The following is a 14619-nucleotide window of genomic DNA, read 5'->3' on the forward strand; positions in this document are numbered from 1 at the left end:
GTGCTCATCCGTTTTCCCCTAACAGTGACCGTGACCCATCCCACCAGCATTCTTCCACTTTGTGCCTGTATTTCATAATGTCCTGTACTGACTCCTGTATTAGTCCTTGCAGTGTTTCCTTGCCCTGTCTCCTCCCATTTACAGCCAGCCCACATCCATCCTGCAGTGGTTTTTGTTCTATTTCATAATGTCCTGTACTGACTCCTGTATTAGTCCTTGCAGTGTTTCCTTGCCCTGTCTCCTCCCATTTACAGCCAGCCCACATCCATCCTGCAGTGGTTTTTGTTCCTGTACATTTACCTTAAGTCTCACTGCTGCATGATCTGATATGTGTCTCTCCTGTATTTGGATCCCTTACATTATTTCCATTTGTTTTCTTTCCCTAAAAAACAGTCTAACCTTCTTACCTGTAACAAAATGTTTCTTGTGAAGGTGAATTCCATCTTATTTGGATATCTTTCCCTCCATATATCAAGACATCCTCCCTTCTTACAGATAGTTCTTGTCTCATCTTTTTGTTATAGTCCCTCCTTCCATACAACCTGTCTTTTTGGGGTTGTAAGATGAAATTGTAATCCCCCACTGCATTATCTTTCTTCAGTCATCTCTATTCCATCTCTTTTAGTCTGTGCCCATTTAGCAAAAAAGTTCTTGTAGAATCCTTCTTCATTGCTGTTTGGTGCAAATATGTTTCTTGTTGTCCAAAATGCACCTTCCACCCTTCCCTTCCAGATGATTCATCTACCTATTGCACTTTTCTCTATGGTTGTCTGAGGCCCTCTATGAAATATAATTGCTTCTTTACTCTTTCCTCCTCTTCCCTTGTTATAAATTTCTTCCTTTGGGTAGTCATAATACAGTGGCTTCCTCTTCATCAATAATTTGCACTTTTATTTTTGGAAATAGAGCAATGTTTTCTCCTCATTCTATTCCTGTATTCTTCTTCTTCTCATAGCATTTTATAACCCCCAGTGTTCCACATAATTAACTGTATTTTCCATTATTTTTTGCCCACCCTCTCCACTTTTGCTTTTGCAGTTGTTGCCATCCAGCATTACCATTCCTCCTGGCTTACCATCTGATGTGAACATTGTGTTGTTTAGCAGCTACCTATGCTCAGATCCCTCCATCCCATGCCTGGCCTCTGGATCCCTGTCTTTTGGATCTTGTGTGTACATGGGTATACCCTGGGAGTGGGCCTTTTAAGATTCTCTTTTGTTCCCTTCCAGTATTCCTCACAGTAATAACATTCCAGGCCAACCCATTGCAGATGTCACAATATTTTCATATTGCAGCATTCCTATTCATAGGTCTCCCCTCTCCACTGTTGCTCACTGGTCTTGTGCACAAACTTCATCTGTGTAATAGTCCAACATTTATTTTTGTTTTACAAGTCTTTATTACACTACTTACGCACCACCATTCCTTTACTTCAGATTTGTTTGTGTGTTATTTACCTTACTTTTCCCTTGTTTTCCCCGTACATTCCTCTTCATGCTCCCAACTGTTACATCAACAATTATTTATCTTTTTCTAAGACTTACACATTAAACATATGTTGACTGCAGTTTATTATACATCAATAAGTAGTTATGTAAAACATATTGCTTACCTTAGAGACTTGCCTCATGCAGCCCCCCCAACTGCATTACCCATAATCCCCCTAGGAATTTATTCAATTCCTCCCATTGTTGGTGAAGTTTTAATATGTTCCCTGGGGCATATCTCACAAGATAAGGATCTGTTTCATTTAGTAAATCCTCACTGGACTGCCACACTCCCCTGCCTTTCAGTATCCATTCCTTCCACTTATTTGAAGCTATTGTCTTTTTGTAGTCATTTCCAGTACTTCCTTTGTCCTGTCTTCCGCCTCTTTGACTCTACCATCCATCATAAATGTATCTATTCAGCTTATTTACTCACTCATTTGCCCATCAGTTCACTTCTGAGTCATCATCCATCCATCTCCTTAGAGTTCCACCTTGTCTGTCTCTGTTTATTTCTCTGTTTTTGTGCCTAAATCATCTATGGGAGAGGCTACTCATTTTCTATCCCTTTGGCATAACTATTTCAGTTTCTCCACCAGCATTTAGCCTCTTCTCATCTCTTTGTGCTGTGTGGCCCCTTCTGTACTTCCTGGTCTTGCCTTCTACCCTGCGAGGGTTTCATCATCTGTCATTGTGTGCCCTCCCAGTGTCTTTGTGTCACATCTCCTACATCTAAGATTGCTCTCCTAATCCCCATCTTGTAGACAATTCAAGTTTGTCCTGCCTGGGTTGTTTATCTGTCTGTCTGTACCTTTGTTTAAATGTTTGAACATCTTCCATATTGTGCTATTCTCCTTCCTGTTTTACTTGAAGAATTGCAGGGTATTTCAACCATGGGGCTGTTTCATTCATTCTTAGTTTATTTAATATCTCCAGCATAGCTTTTCCCCTCCTCTTATAAAGAGTTTCAGAGTAATCCGCTAGCTTTGTGAACATCCCTGAAAATCAGATAACTTTAAATCTTTTCTTACCTTATAATTTCATTTTTTAAGCAAATTATGGAAATATGCCAAAACATGCCTGAGTCTGCTTTCTGCTTTTAGTTGCTGCCATCCTATTCTGTGTTTCCCCTCTATTAGTGTTTCTTGATATCCGGATATCATAAATCTGTCATGTAACAGCTACATTACAAATTGGCCCAGTTTACTGTTGCTGTCTCTGTCTGTCTGTCTTTCTCTCTGTTGTATTCTAAATATCCTGATGTTACTCCATCTTGAGTGATTTTCAAGATCATCCACCTTTATACCCCGTATTTTTATTATGTATATTAGTTCTTGTATTCTGTGAACCTGCTTTAATTGTTGCTTTGTCTTCTTATATATTTTGAAGCTTCTCTTGTTGCCTTTCCACTTCTGTTTGTTGCTGTTCTGTTGTTTGCTTCATGGAGCTCACATTATGGCCTATTGTGATAACATTTTCAAACAAAAAGCACAATTTATCCTTCTTATTTGCAACTTTTAAAGCAACCATTTCTTTATTCTTTTGTTCCTGTTCACTCATATTTCCTTCTGGGTTGTTTTCTCCCTGGGAACACTATTTTTATCTAAATTTCTTCTGGTCATGTCCAGAGCTTTGGGTTTAGGCAGCCATCTTGGCTGGGCTCTCAAGCACCCACCAAATAGGCATCATTGTTTAACTCCAGTTTGGAGGATGAATAGGTCTGTCTTACAAGCCCTGTACAGCATATTTTCCATCTGGTCATCAAAAACCTTCAAGTACTTCATGGGCATGAAAAAGCAGCCATGCCTTAAGAGCACCTTCCACAAAGTTTCAAGAGTGATATAGCAAAATGTCCCTATATTGTTTGGCCAATAAGATATGTAGAAGTTTTGATGTGTCCCTAAAGCTTTTTTTTTACTTGCTTGTCCATAAAGATAGTGCAATCAGCCCTATGAAATGTTTTTTTTAATATCACAATCTTGAAAATCATAATCCCAAGACCATAATATTGAAAGGCCACAACTGAAGACCATCATGACTAAAAATATTCATTACCGAAATCCCCCACCACTGGGAACCTAGGAATGGTTGCTAACACGGGTCATGCAGGGGTGTGGACGCAGGTACAAGTGTTATCAAAGGTCCTGCAGGGGTGCAAGTCCAGGAGTTCAATATTATGGTCTTCCATGTATGACGTACTATGTACTATGTACTGCTAGGCAAAACCTGTTATTTTAGCAACTTTCTATCTTTATAAAATCAGTAGTTAAAAACAGTCTCTAATTTTGAGCCTTTGCACCTCATTATGTTTAGATTTGAACAGAATTCCAATCCTAAAAGGTTGAAGAGCTATGCTATCATAGAATCATGGATTCAGGAAAATTTAACAGGACAGTGCATTCTAATGGGTATAGGATAAAGCTAAGGTTTGTACAATTTACATAGAAAATATGTTTTACAAAAACATAGAAAATAAAGAAAAATCTGGCATAATATCTGAGGTTTTGCCATTCTCTGTTATAGTAGACTATTTTCTGTAAGGTATTATTTGGTATTATATGAGCTAAGCCACAGAGTGGTACAACATTCAGTGAGACTTATTCAGTGTTGTCTGAGCTACAGCACAGCATGGGACACTAGTATGTGAAGTTGTGATATAGTATTCTCTAAGGTATGGCAACCCATTGTATAATATTCAATTATATATGATAGAATTTTCTGTGAACTATGCACAATAAGGAGCACTATCTCACAAGAGTATGGTGCTGTATTCATTGAGGCATGGAACAGCCAGGTGCAATATCCTGCAGTGATATAGTTTTGTTTTCAGTCAGGTATAGTATAGCCTGGTGCAGTATCCTACAAGGATTTGGCACCACATTCACTGAGGTATCTCACAGCCTGTTCCGCTATCCTACAAGGGTATGGCTCTGTGTTCAGTGAATCATGGCACAGCCTTGTGGAGTATCCCACAAGGGCATGGTAATGTATTCAGTGTAGTATGGCACAGCCTAGTGCATTTCTTTGAGGTATGATACATTATTCTGGGAGTTATGGCATACTGTCATATAATATGCTGTGAGATATTGTGCAACAGCCACTGAGGTATGGTATCGCATGGTACAGCATCCTGTAAGGTGTGATACAGTGCAATATTCTGTGAAGTATGACACAGTATTATGTGAGATATGGTACAACACAGTATAATATTCTGTGAAAGTGTGCAACATTCTGTGAGATATAGCACAGCATGGTGCAATATCCATTATGTATTTCACAGTGTTCTGTGAGTTATGGTGTAACACGATACAGTATAGTACAGCATGGTGTAGTGTTCTCTCATATTATGGTACAACATTTTATAGGGTATGTTATAGCATTGTTCAGCATTTAGCGATGTATTATGCAGCGTTTTGTGAGCCATAGAGGATCGTGGTACAGTACTCTGCAAAATGCAGTATTTTATGAGATACATTAAAAATGGCCAAGCCTGAAACTGGTCAGTATTGATCACTGCACTACTGTACTTGAAGTAGTAAATATTGTAACAGCAACAAAAGAACTGGAAGTGGGATCTTTAGAAAAGGGTAAGAGCACATTACACATTAAAAACATGGAAATCGGGAACAATACATATGGAATAATGTTTTGAGGTGAAGTGAAGTTTAAGGGTAGGCAGGAATTTATCAATTTATATGATGTTGATAATAGTATAAAAGAATATATGTGATGTATAATGTTTGCAACTATGAACATGTTAACATGGTTTGTTTTATTTTATATAAATGTATGTTTGCCTATGGTATGTCTTAAGTAATAATTCAATAAAAGTGTTAAAAAATACATACATATCAATGCACCACTCTGGTAAACAAAAATAAATGACTCAATAAATTGCATGAGGGCATGATACAGCATTCAGTGAGGTATGTTTCAGCATGGTACAATATTCTTTGAGGTATGACAGTTTTCTGTGAATTATGATGCATCATGGTATAGTATTCTGAGAGGACGGAACACGGTGTTCTGTGAGATATAGCTCGTTCTGGTATAATATAGCAATAAGCCACGCCTGGGTGTGGGTAATGCTGGATTTACCCATGGTTGGCGTGGTTTGGCCCTCAAAGCCAACCGTGGGTAAATCCAGCATTACCCACACCCAGGCGTGGGTTATTGCTATTATACAATGACATTATTTAAGAAAAAAAAGAATTACTTTTCTTAAATAATGGCATTGTATAATGCCTCCTTGCTGCCCTTCCTCAGCTGTCTGGTATTCCGCGGAAGTTGTGAGGTACTGCACATGCCTACGCAGCACATCAGAGATGTGGGCAAAAGCAACAGAGAAAGCAAGATCTCCATTGCTTTTTAGTGTTTTGCTATGTTAAATGGGTTTAACATAGCGAGACAGCTTTAAAAAAAGCAACGGAGAATCTCCATTGCTTATTTTAAAGCTGTCTCACTATGTTAAACCCATTTAACATAGCGAGACAGTTTTGAAAAAAGCAACAGAGAAAGCAAGATCTCCGTTGCTTTTTACAAACTGTTTTGCTATGTTAAATGGGTTTAACATAGCGAGACAGCTTTAAAAAAAGCAACGGAGAATCTCCGTTGCTTATTTTAAACCCATTTAACATAGCGAGACAGGTTAAAAAAAAAAGCAACGGAGAAAGCAAGATCTCCATTGCTTTTTACACACTGTGTCGCTATGTTAAAGGAGTTTAACATAGCGAGACAGCTTTAAAAAAAGCAACGGAGATCTCCGTTGCTTTTTTTAAACCTGTGTTGCTATGTTAAGCTCCTTTAACATAGCGAGACAGTGTTTTAAAAAAGACTTATATTAATGGAAATAGTCCGGGCGACCGGACCTTTTTCCATTAGTATAAGTCGATTTACAACGTGCACGCTGGCCAATCAGCGTGCACATTTTGGAATATTAATGGGGGGTCATGGTATAATATTCTGTATAGTACTCTATGAGAGTATGATACAGCACTTCCCCTTCCCAACCCACCAGTGATGCAGTCACAGCCCCAAGGGATAATATCAGAGATAACTAAGGTAAACAAAATGGTGCAGGCCAGGCAAGTGATAATCATCAGAAGAGCACACAAATGGGAAAAAAATAACAGAATGGCAAAAACAGACACCAAGTAGACAAGAGATAAAACTCCTCTTATGTTGCACATGCAGATTTTTGAGAATTTAAGCGACAAAAAATAAGAACAATATGACTCCACTGAACTTAGAAACAGAAAGGCTGGTGCAAAACTATGAAAATGGAATTCTATTGAATAAAGGAAAGCTGGTATAACACTGAAAGCAGAAGAAAACTGAGTAGAAAGCAAAGGTTCTGATTTTAGCTGCTAAATGTAGTAAAAGAGATTGCTCATAGTCTTGCTATAGTTAAAGTCAAGGCTCTGCTAGATAAACTAAATGTAGGTCAGGAATAGGAGGTGATGTACACTGGTAAGTCAGATGATATCAAACATACTCAGTCTAGGGATTTATACCTCTTATGCAACATCAACAGAATGATTTTTAGGGACAGGTGTGTCTTTCGGGGATACCTCTGCTGTGGAACAGATCCCTATCCATAAGGACCATAGTTCATCCATGTCCATATTTAAGTGCAACTTGGAGCTATAGATGCAAAACAGAAATTCACCTCAGGACTGTCCCCTGTTCTACTAATGGACATAGACGGCTCCTCAGTGCTTTATCCCATGCATGGTGTCCCCTTAAATTATCTATGGTATGATCTCAGTTCATCTCATTAGAGGTAATGTATTATACATTAACCATGGGATGGGTAAGGACAATCTCCAACCATATGGGATAGGTTCATTTGAGCACAAAAAGGGAAGTTGGATAGGTTTAAAATGGCCCATAAGGGCAGCTAGCCTAGTACTTTCTTATGAACCTTTTTACCTATGAACCTATGAGTTATACTTAGGAACAGACAAGTAGTGAGAGGACAGCTGTCCAGAATCCTTACAAAGACTATCAACCTATCCCAGGAGACAAAGTATGTAACAGGAACAAAAGAAAGATGTCATTTTACTGTTTAAGCAAGTGAGACAGCAGAGAGCCAAAGGAACAATATTATCCAGCCGCCCTCTATTTTGGCAGGGAAGAGCATGAAGGCATTAGTCATTAAAGCGTAGTAAGCTGATTAAAGTAGTGTAGTGTATAAGTCAGCAGAAAATATGGCTTCACAAAAGTAATATAATGCCAGTCTGACCTATGATCTAGATTAGGTGGCTTGTTTAACCAAACAAGAAATAAATATATCCTGTCTGACATTCAGAAAGCTCTTTAGCTTTATTATCAAAATAAAATATATTAGAGTTACAGTGTGGGTCTATTTTTTAATAATCATAATGTCGTTATTTATCAAATGACAGATCATAGTAAGCTAATTAAACAAGAGATCAAAACCTATGTAAAACACAGACTATAGTAATTCAAATAAAACATGTTTCATTCCCATCCTTAGACAGACCATGGTACATGTAAATGTAATACAGCATGTGTGCTATAATAACAAATAAATCCCTAGGTTAGGTGTCAATGTACTTCTCAGTAAGCATCCATACAAGTGAGGTTCAGTGTATATAAGTCCCCATCAGGAAGTACTTGAATTTGTTAACCCAGGTAAGAATATCACTACACTTGAGAACAAATAGAATTAAAGACAACCTTTCACGTATCTGAATATTTTACAGTTGGTCCATAAGTCAGGAAGGTTGACAACATAAAAGAGCTTTCTTTTCTATTTATCCATTTATAAGTTACAAAACAAATGTATCCCAAGATGAAATTATACACATCAGGTAATAATTTTCATTAGACTGATCTGGAATAGATATATCAAGGATGCATTTACACCATTTATTTACCAAGAAACAGAACTGAAAGAGGCAGCCAAAACACGACAATAAGAAGCCGACTATTTATTAGAAATAAAATAAAAAACAATCAAACAAGGCCAAAGACTTAAAATTCAGTAAGCGCTTTCACATTCAGAGGGAATGCTTCATCAGACTGTTAACTGTTGACTTAATTGGTACCATTTAAAAGCTTTAACATTTCATTGTCAAGCCAATCACTATTCAGCTCATGAATATTGAATGAAAATAATACAGTTCATCATAAACCTTATGGATAATTCATTAAAAACATTTTAACAAACATAATATAATAATCTCACATTTATAAAAGTGTATAAATTATATATATATATATATATATATATATATATATATATATATATATATAAATCTAATGATCATGTGTATTGATGAATATAAAACCATATGTATTAGGAACTATATATACACAAAAAACGTGTTGGATATCTTTGTCATGACTTATAACTTCTTTTTATGGATAGCATCATAAAAATATGGCATATGACTATTCATTTATCCCTACGGATGAAGTATAAACTATTGTGTATAGAACTATATATCTATCCATCAACACTACATACCTCATATATATACAACTATACCTGATAGAAACTGTGTGTGTGTGTGTGTGTATATATATATATATATATATATATATATATATATATATATATATATATGAACATACAATACTAATAAATACTTATCATAACTTTTATTAAAAATATAAAGAAATGTATTTACCCCTGCTGGAAAACATACTCTCATACTTCTCTCAACATATGCCTAATGAAACCATTATTCTTGGTGATGTCAATATTAATTGGTTAACTCTCTGTACCCCAAATTCTTCCTTACACATTAACTAATACAGCTTTACTCAACTTATCACTGATGCCACCCATACCAACAACTCTCATACACATAGCACCCTTATCAACTGGATACTAGTTTATCACAATCCTGAAGCCCTTCCCAACACACTAAGTGATCACTCCCCAATAAAAGTACTTAGATATATCTCTCACTTTACTAAACAGCATAGATTTATCACATGCCACAAGCTTACTAACTTCCACCCTGACACCTTTAAATCTCTTCTCTCTAAAGTTAACTGGAATTTCCTTACCCAACTCCCCCTTGGCGATGCTGTCCTATCTTTCAGCTCCACCTTTCGCAGTATTCTTGACTCACTTGCCCCACTTCGCACAGTCTGTATTAAATCTAATATATCTCCATGGCTATCAAGTTCCACCTGCATCCTAATGAAAAATAGAGACAGAGCATGGAAAACATGGACCAAAACAAAGCTCCCTGCAGACGTGCTAAAATACAAAGAACTTAGAAATCAGACCACCGAAAAGTGTATTAATAAAAATAAAAGAGACTTCTACTATAATCCACCCTCAGCCTTGAAATCTAACCCCCAAACATTTTGGAACTCATTAAACCACATACTACATCCTGGTGGTCCCTGCTCCCCCAGTCCTTGTCCTGATAAGACTCCCAAAGATACTGCCTCCACCTTCAACACATATTTCATTGACTCTATATCCAAACTGTTTAACCCCAGTGCCAACTCGTCTACCTTTAATAATATTTCACACCACTCTCTATCAAATCCCCCTATACTCTCATCAAATTATTTTTCCCTCAAACCTGTACCCACTAGCTACATCAAATCCCTACTTTCTAAACTCAAACCTTGCTTAGCTTCTACTGACAACATTCCTTCCCTTTTCCTTCAGTTAGCTGCTGACTCTCTTGCTCTCCCTGTATCTATCTTAATCAACCACTCCATTTCAGAGTCCAAAGTCTCTTCCATATAGAAACAATTCTTCACTCTACCAATACAAAAAGGAGGTAACTCCTCAGACATCACTAATTTTAGACCAATTGCCATCCTCTCTCCTTTCTCTAAAGTTCTAGAAAAATGCATACATAAACAAGTTATGCACTACCTACTCTGAAAATCTGCTCACACCTACTCAACATGGCTTTAGACCAAAGCATAGTACTACTATTGTCCTACTATCATTCCTTAATACTACAGCCCTTGCCAGAGATAACAACAAACATGTCTCCTACCTATTCTTAGATCTCTCTAAAGCTTTCGACACTGTCTCTCACCCTCTCCTTCTGCACAAACTAACCAACCTTAACTTCTCCCCTGCTACTGTTGCATGGTTTTCCAGCTACCTCACTGACAGATTTCAAGCAGTGAAATGGCAATCTGCACTCTCACCTCCTCTCCCAGTTAAAATGGGTATCCCTCAGGGTTTCATCCTTGGTCCACTACTTTTCAACATTTTCACTAATCTTCATTCTTCCTGTCCTCAGTCATCACTGGTTCAATACGCTGATGACTCTACTGTCATCACTATTGCTGACTCTCCCTCCAAACTCATCTCTACAACATAGTCTTCCTTTAACTCAGTAGAAAACTGGCTCTCTAATAACCAGCTTATCTATCCTTAACCCCCAAAAAACTAAACTACTGTTTTTTTCTTCTTAAAAACTACAACCACAGTAAATCCACTTTCACATGGCTCCAAGTTACATAAGCTCACTGAATGAAATGTTAAGGCTAGATAACTGGGTAGACAAGTTATATTGTTGGTGTCCTTTGTGGGAAATAAAACTGATTTAATTCAAGGTTTAATTTTTAAGTCAGTGCTCTACTGTAATCATTAACTGTCTCTAGCAGGTGAAGAATACCTTTCAAAGAATTTTGAAAATATAAAAGAAATTGTCTACAGAGAAGTGATATTAATACATATACTGCAAAATGTTATGCTGTTAAATTAGGGACCTGAAGAAGTTTAGGAAAGAACAGTTCCATGTCTAGGATAAAAAGTAAGGGGAAGAGAAGGCAGCCTTGCTTGACACGGGTTGAAATCTTAACAGGAACTAACAGCGTGGTGTTTATAACAAGTTACCTAATCCCCACTCTCCCCTTCACCAATCGAGTACTTTTGTCTTCCTCACATTATTTTTCTACACTAATATGGGACATCTCTTTCACATTGTAGCATATCTACATCTATAGCTATGTCGATATATAGTTCATTTCTATGTGCCTTTACCTAACTTTTGCTATCTTTAACACTTTGTGCTCTATCTTTTCATAAGTTCATCAATGAATACTAGGCTAACTGCCACAAAGGGCCATTTTAAGCCTAGCCAATAACTAGAGGTTAAAATTAGACCCAATACTCTGTATTTATTAGGTGAAAATTGTAAACATTAAGCCAACCCCACCCCCAAATATGGAACACTTCATGAATCTGAGTGTCACCCTTGCACAGTGGCTATACTAATCTTCTCTGTATCATTCCAGTTTTAGTATATGTGCTGCCAAAGCAAGTACAAAAGGGATGTGGGATTCATCTGACCATGTAAATATTTTTTCCCGAGCGGAAGTCAAATGAGCATAGCTGTTGAATTAATAATGCTCCAGTAATGCAATGGCCCCACCATCACACACAGAGAAGTTGAATTCTGTGAGATTAGAACCCCCTACCTATCTAGTTATACAATCTAGAGTGCACAGTGCTCACAAGTGCCACCACGGTAGTCTAGGATCCACTAGCTCTTCTTCTTCTTCTTCCTTAGTCTAACCATCCCTTCTTATTGTCCCTTATACCATGTACTTCATTATTATTAGAACTGTTGTTGATTTACTGCTATCTTCACACAATATTTTGTTTGTATTCATAATACTTCCTGTTAACTTGCTTGTTTGCCGTCATTTATATGTGTCTAGGCTGAGAGTGAAATAGATCCATTTGAATTAATGCTCTACCCCGGTTATCAAACTAAATTGATAAAAAGTCAAGTAGAAGCCCAATCATGCAATTTTTTAATAGCTTGAGTATAATATGTCCAGGAAGATATATTTTTTCAATACCACAAAGAGAAAGGGAATATGTATGGTGTAGAAGGCTGCATGTTGATTACCAGTGTTTGTACTATGGTATAAAATTAGTTATAGCATTACATCATTATTATTCTGCTGAGTGTCAATTCCACGAAACCCAAATGAATTTTAGTATGGCCCAATCAGCTACTATTTTAACAAAAATGGAAACATATAATTTAATATCTATATATATTATGAAATCACATGGTAATTTTTGACAGGAAGGGATCCAAGTTAAGTTGAAGAATAACAATTGTTTTTGACTGATTTAATACTTTTTGCTAATATCATTTGTTTTATAATTATATAGTTTCAATACATTTAGGGATAGTTGACATTTAAATTTATTCTAAAAATAAAGCACTGAAACCATCTTTTCCTGGTGCTTTGCCTGGTTTAAGATCCCGGATTACAACTTGAAGTTCTTCAAGAGATGTATGTCCTTAGTTAAGCTCACTGAGTGAAATGTTAAGGCTAGATAACTGGGTAGACAAGTTATATTGTTGGTGTCCTTTGTGGGAAATAAAACTGATTTTATTCAAGGTTTAATTTTTAAGTCAGTGCTCTACTGTAATCATTAACTGTCTCTAGCAGGTGAAGAATACAACCTATTCAGAGTGAAACAGTTGGAAAACTTTCAGTGGCATTGTTGTTGATATGTGAGCTGTTAGAGACATGCATTATTTTATAAGTATTTATGAAAAACTGAAAAATGTGGTTCCAGCTGTGTAAGATATCATTCTTTGTAATCACTGATATACTATTTCATATTATTTGAACCTGACTTAACAGTCTAGCCAGAAATTGTTAAGAAAATTGCTACCCACTCAGCATATTTAACTCTTATTTTGGATTAAAAAAGAGAATAGCATGAGGTGCAAATCAGTTTGAGTTCACACTGCATGGATGCTGAAGAATTAAGTCCTTCAGGATCAAAGCAGCATCATGTTTGTTAAAAGTAGATCCGAAATAAATTCCTGAAGAAACTTGGCCTATCTGAATATGGTGTATGAATCTGAAATGGACCAATACATTTGGTTATAGCAAACATAGGTTCATAGGTAGGTACTAGGCTATTGGCCCTAGGGCCTATATAAGCCTAGCCAAATGGTACCCTGGCTTTTGCCAACCAAGAAAATTATTTTCTTGTGCCCCTGTCAAGCAGAGCCACAGAAGTGATCCCCAGGGTGAATTTCCTATCTCCCATCCAATCATCAAGATTTTTCTTGAAGAGTGCTAATGAGAAGCTTTGTTTGATATAGATAGGTAGTTTGTTCCAAAGTATGGGAAGTCTCTGGGACAGGAATATATCCCTCCAGCATGTTCTGTTTATTGTGGTGACAGGGTATAGGTCCCTAGAGCGTGTAGCTTGGAGGGATTATGATTTCTTTAAGTGGAGCATGTCCAACAGCTCTGGGTTTGACATAGCTTTGTATGTTAGGCAGAGATCGTCTCTGAGTAGGCGATATGTGACAGAGTAAAGCTAGAGTTTTTTGAGATGGTCTGCATAGGGCATCTGTTTGTGGCCAGTAATCCTCTTTGTGAGGTATTTCTGCAGCCTTTCCAGTTGTTGTGGATGTCTTGTGAGGTACATACCAAAAGGGGCGTTGTACTCTATAACGGGTCTAATGAGTGATGAGTAGAGGGGAACAATGACCTCTTTTTCCCTGGATGAGAAACCTTTTGCGATGAGGTGCGCCATGTAGAATTATTTCCTGACTACTGTGGCGATGTGATTATCAAAGGAGACACTACTGTCCACCTGTGTCCCAAGGTCTCTTATCACACTTTCGGTGTTAAGTAGACTACCACCTATGTGGTAGTTCATGGGTACAGAGTTTTTACCAAAAGGGATGGCAATGCACTTTTTGGCATTGAGCTTGAGGCCATGACTTTGACACCAGGCATCTGTCTCAGTGAGGCCCTTTTGTAGGATGTCCACATCGTTAGGAGTCTAGATCATGGCTCCTAGTTTGCAGTCATCTGCGAACTTTGTTAGCCAAAGACCTTCTGTGTTATCCTGTACTTCAGAGAAGTAGATACCAAACAGGAGAGAACCCAGGACTGGACCCTGTGGTACTCCACTTGTCACTGGTCTGAAGTTGGATTTAGCGTGTGCTACTTTCACAGTGTGGGTTCTGTCAGTGAACCAGTTGGCAACCCATCTTGTGACATAGGGATTTATACCTAGTTTAGTGAGTTTATCTATAATTCCAGAGTGGGGGATGGTGTTGAAAGCCTTGGTGAGATCTAGATAGGCTGTATGAACCACCATAGCCTCATCTACGGCTTTGGT

The 14619-nt window shown here is 37.5% G+C and overlaps 1 non-coding gene across 1 annotated transcript; it reads right to left on the minus strand.

The window, feature by feature from the left end:
- Nucleotides 1-11664: 11664 nt before the first annotated feature.
- On the minus strand, nt 11665-11771 carry LOC122803000. Its single transcript, XR_006365049.1, has one exon. It is a non-coding gene; the product is annotated as a U6 spliceosomal RNA (small nuclear RNA).
- Between the last annotated feature and the right edge of the window lie 2848 nt (nt 11772-14619).

Source organism: Protopterus annectens, chromosome 5.part0 (genome assembly GCF_019279795.1).
Source record: "Protopterus annectens isolate FY-2018-M chromosome 5.part0, PAN1.0, whole genome shotgun sequence".
Taxonomy (NCBI): domain Eukaryota; kingdom Metazoa; phylum Chordata; order Ceratodontiformes; family Protopteridae; genus Protopterus; species Protopterus annectens.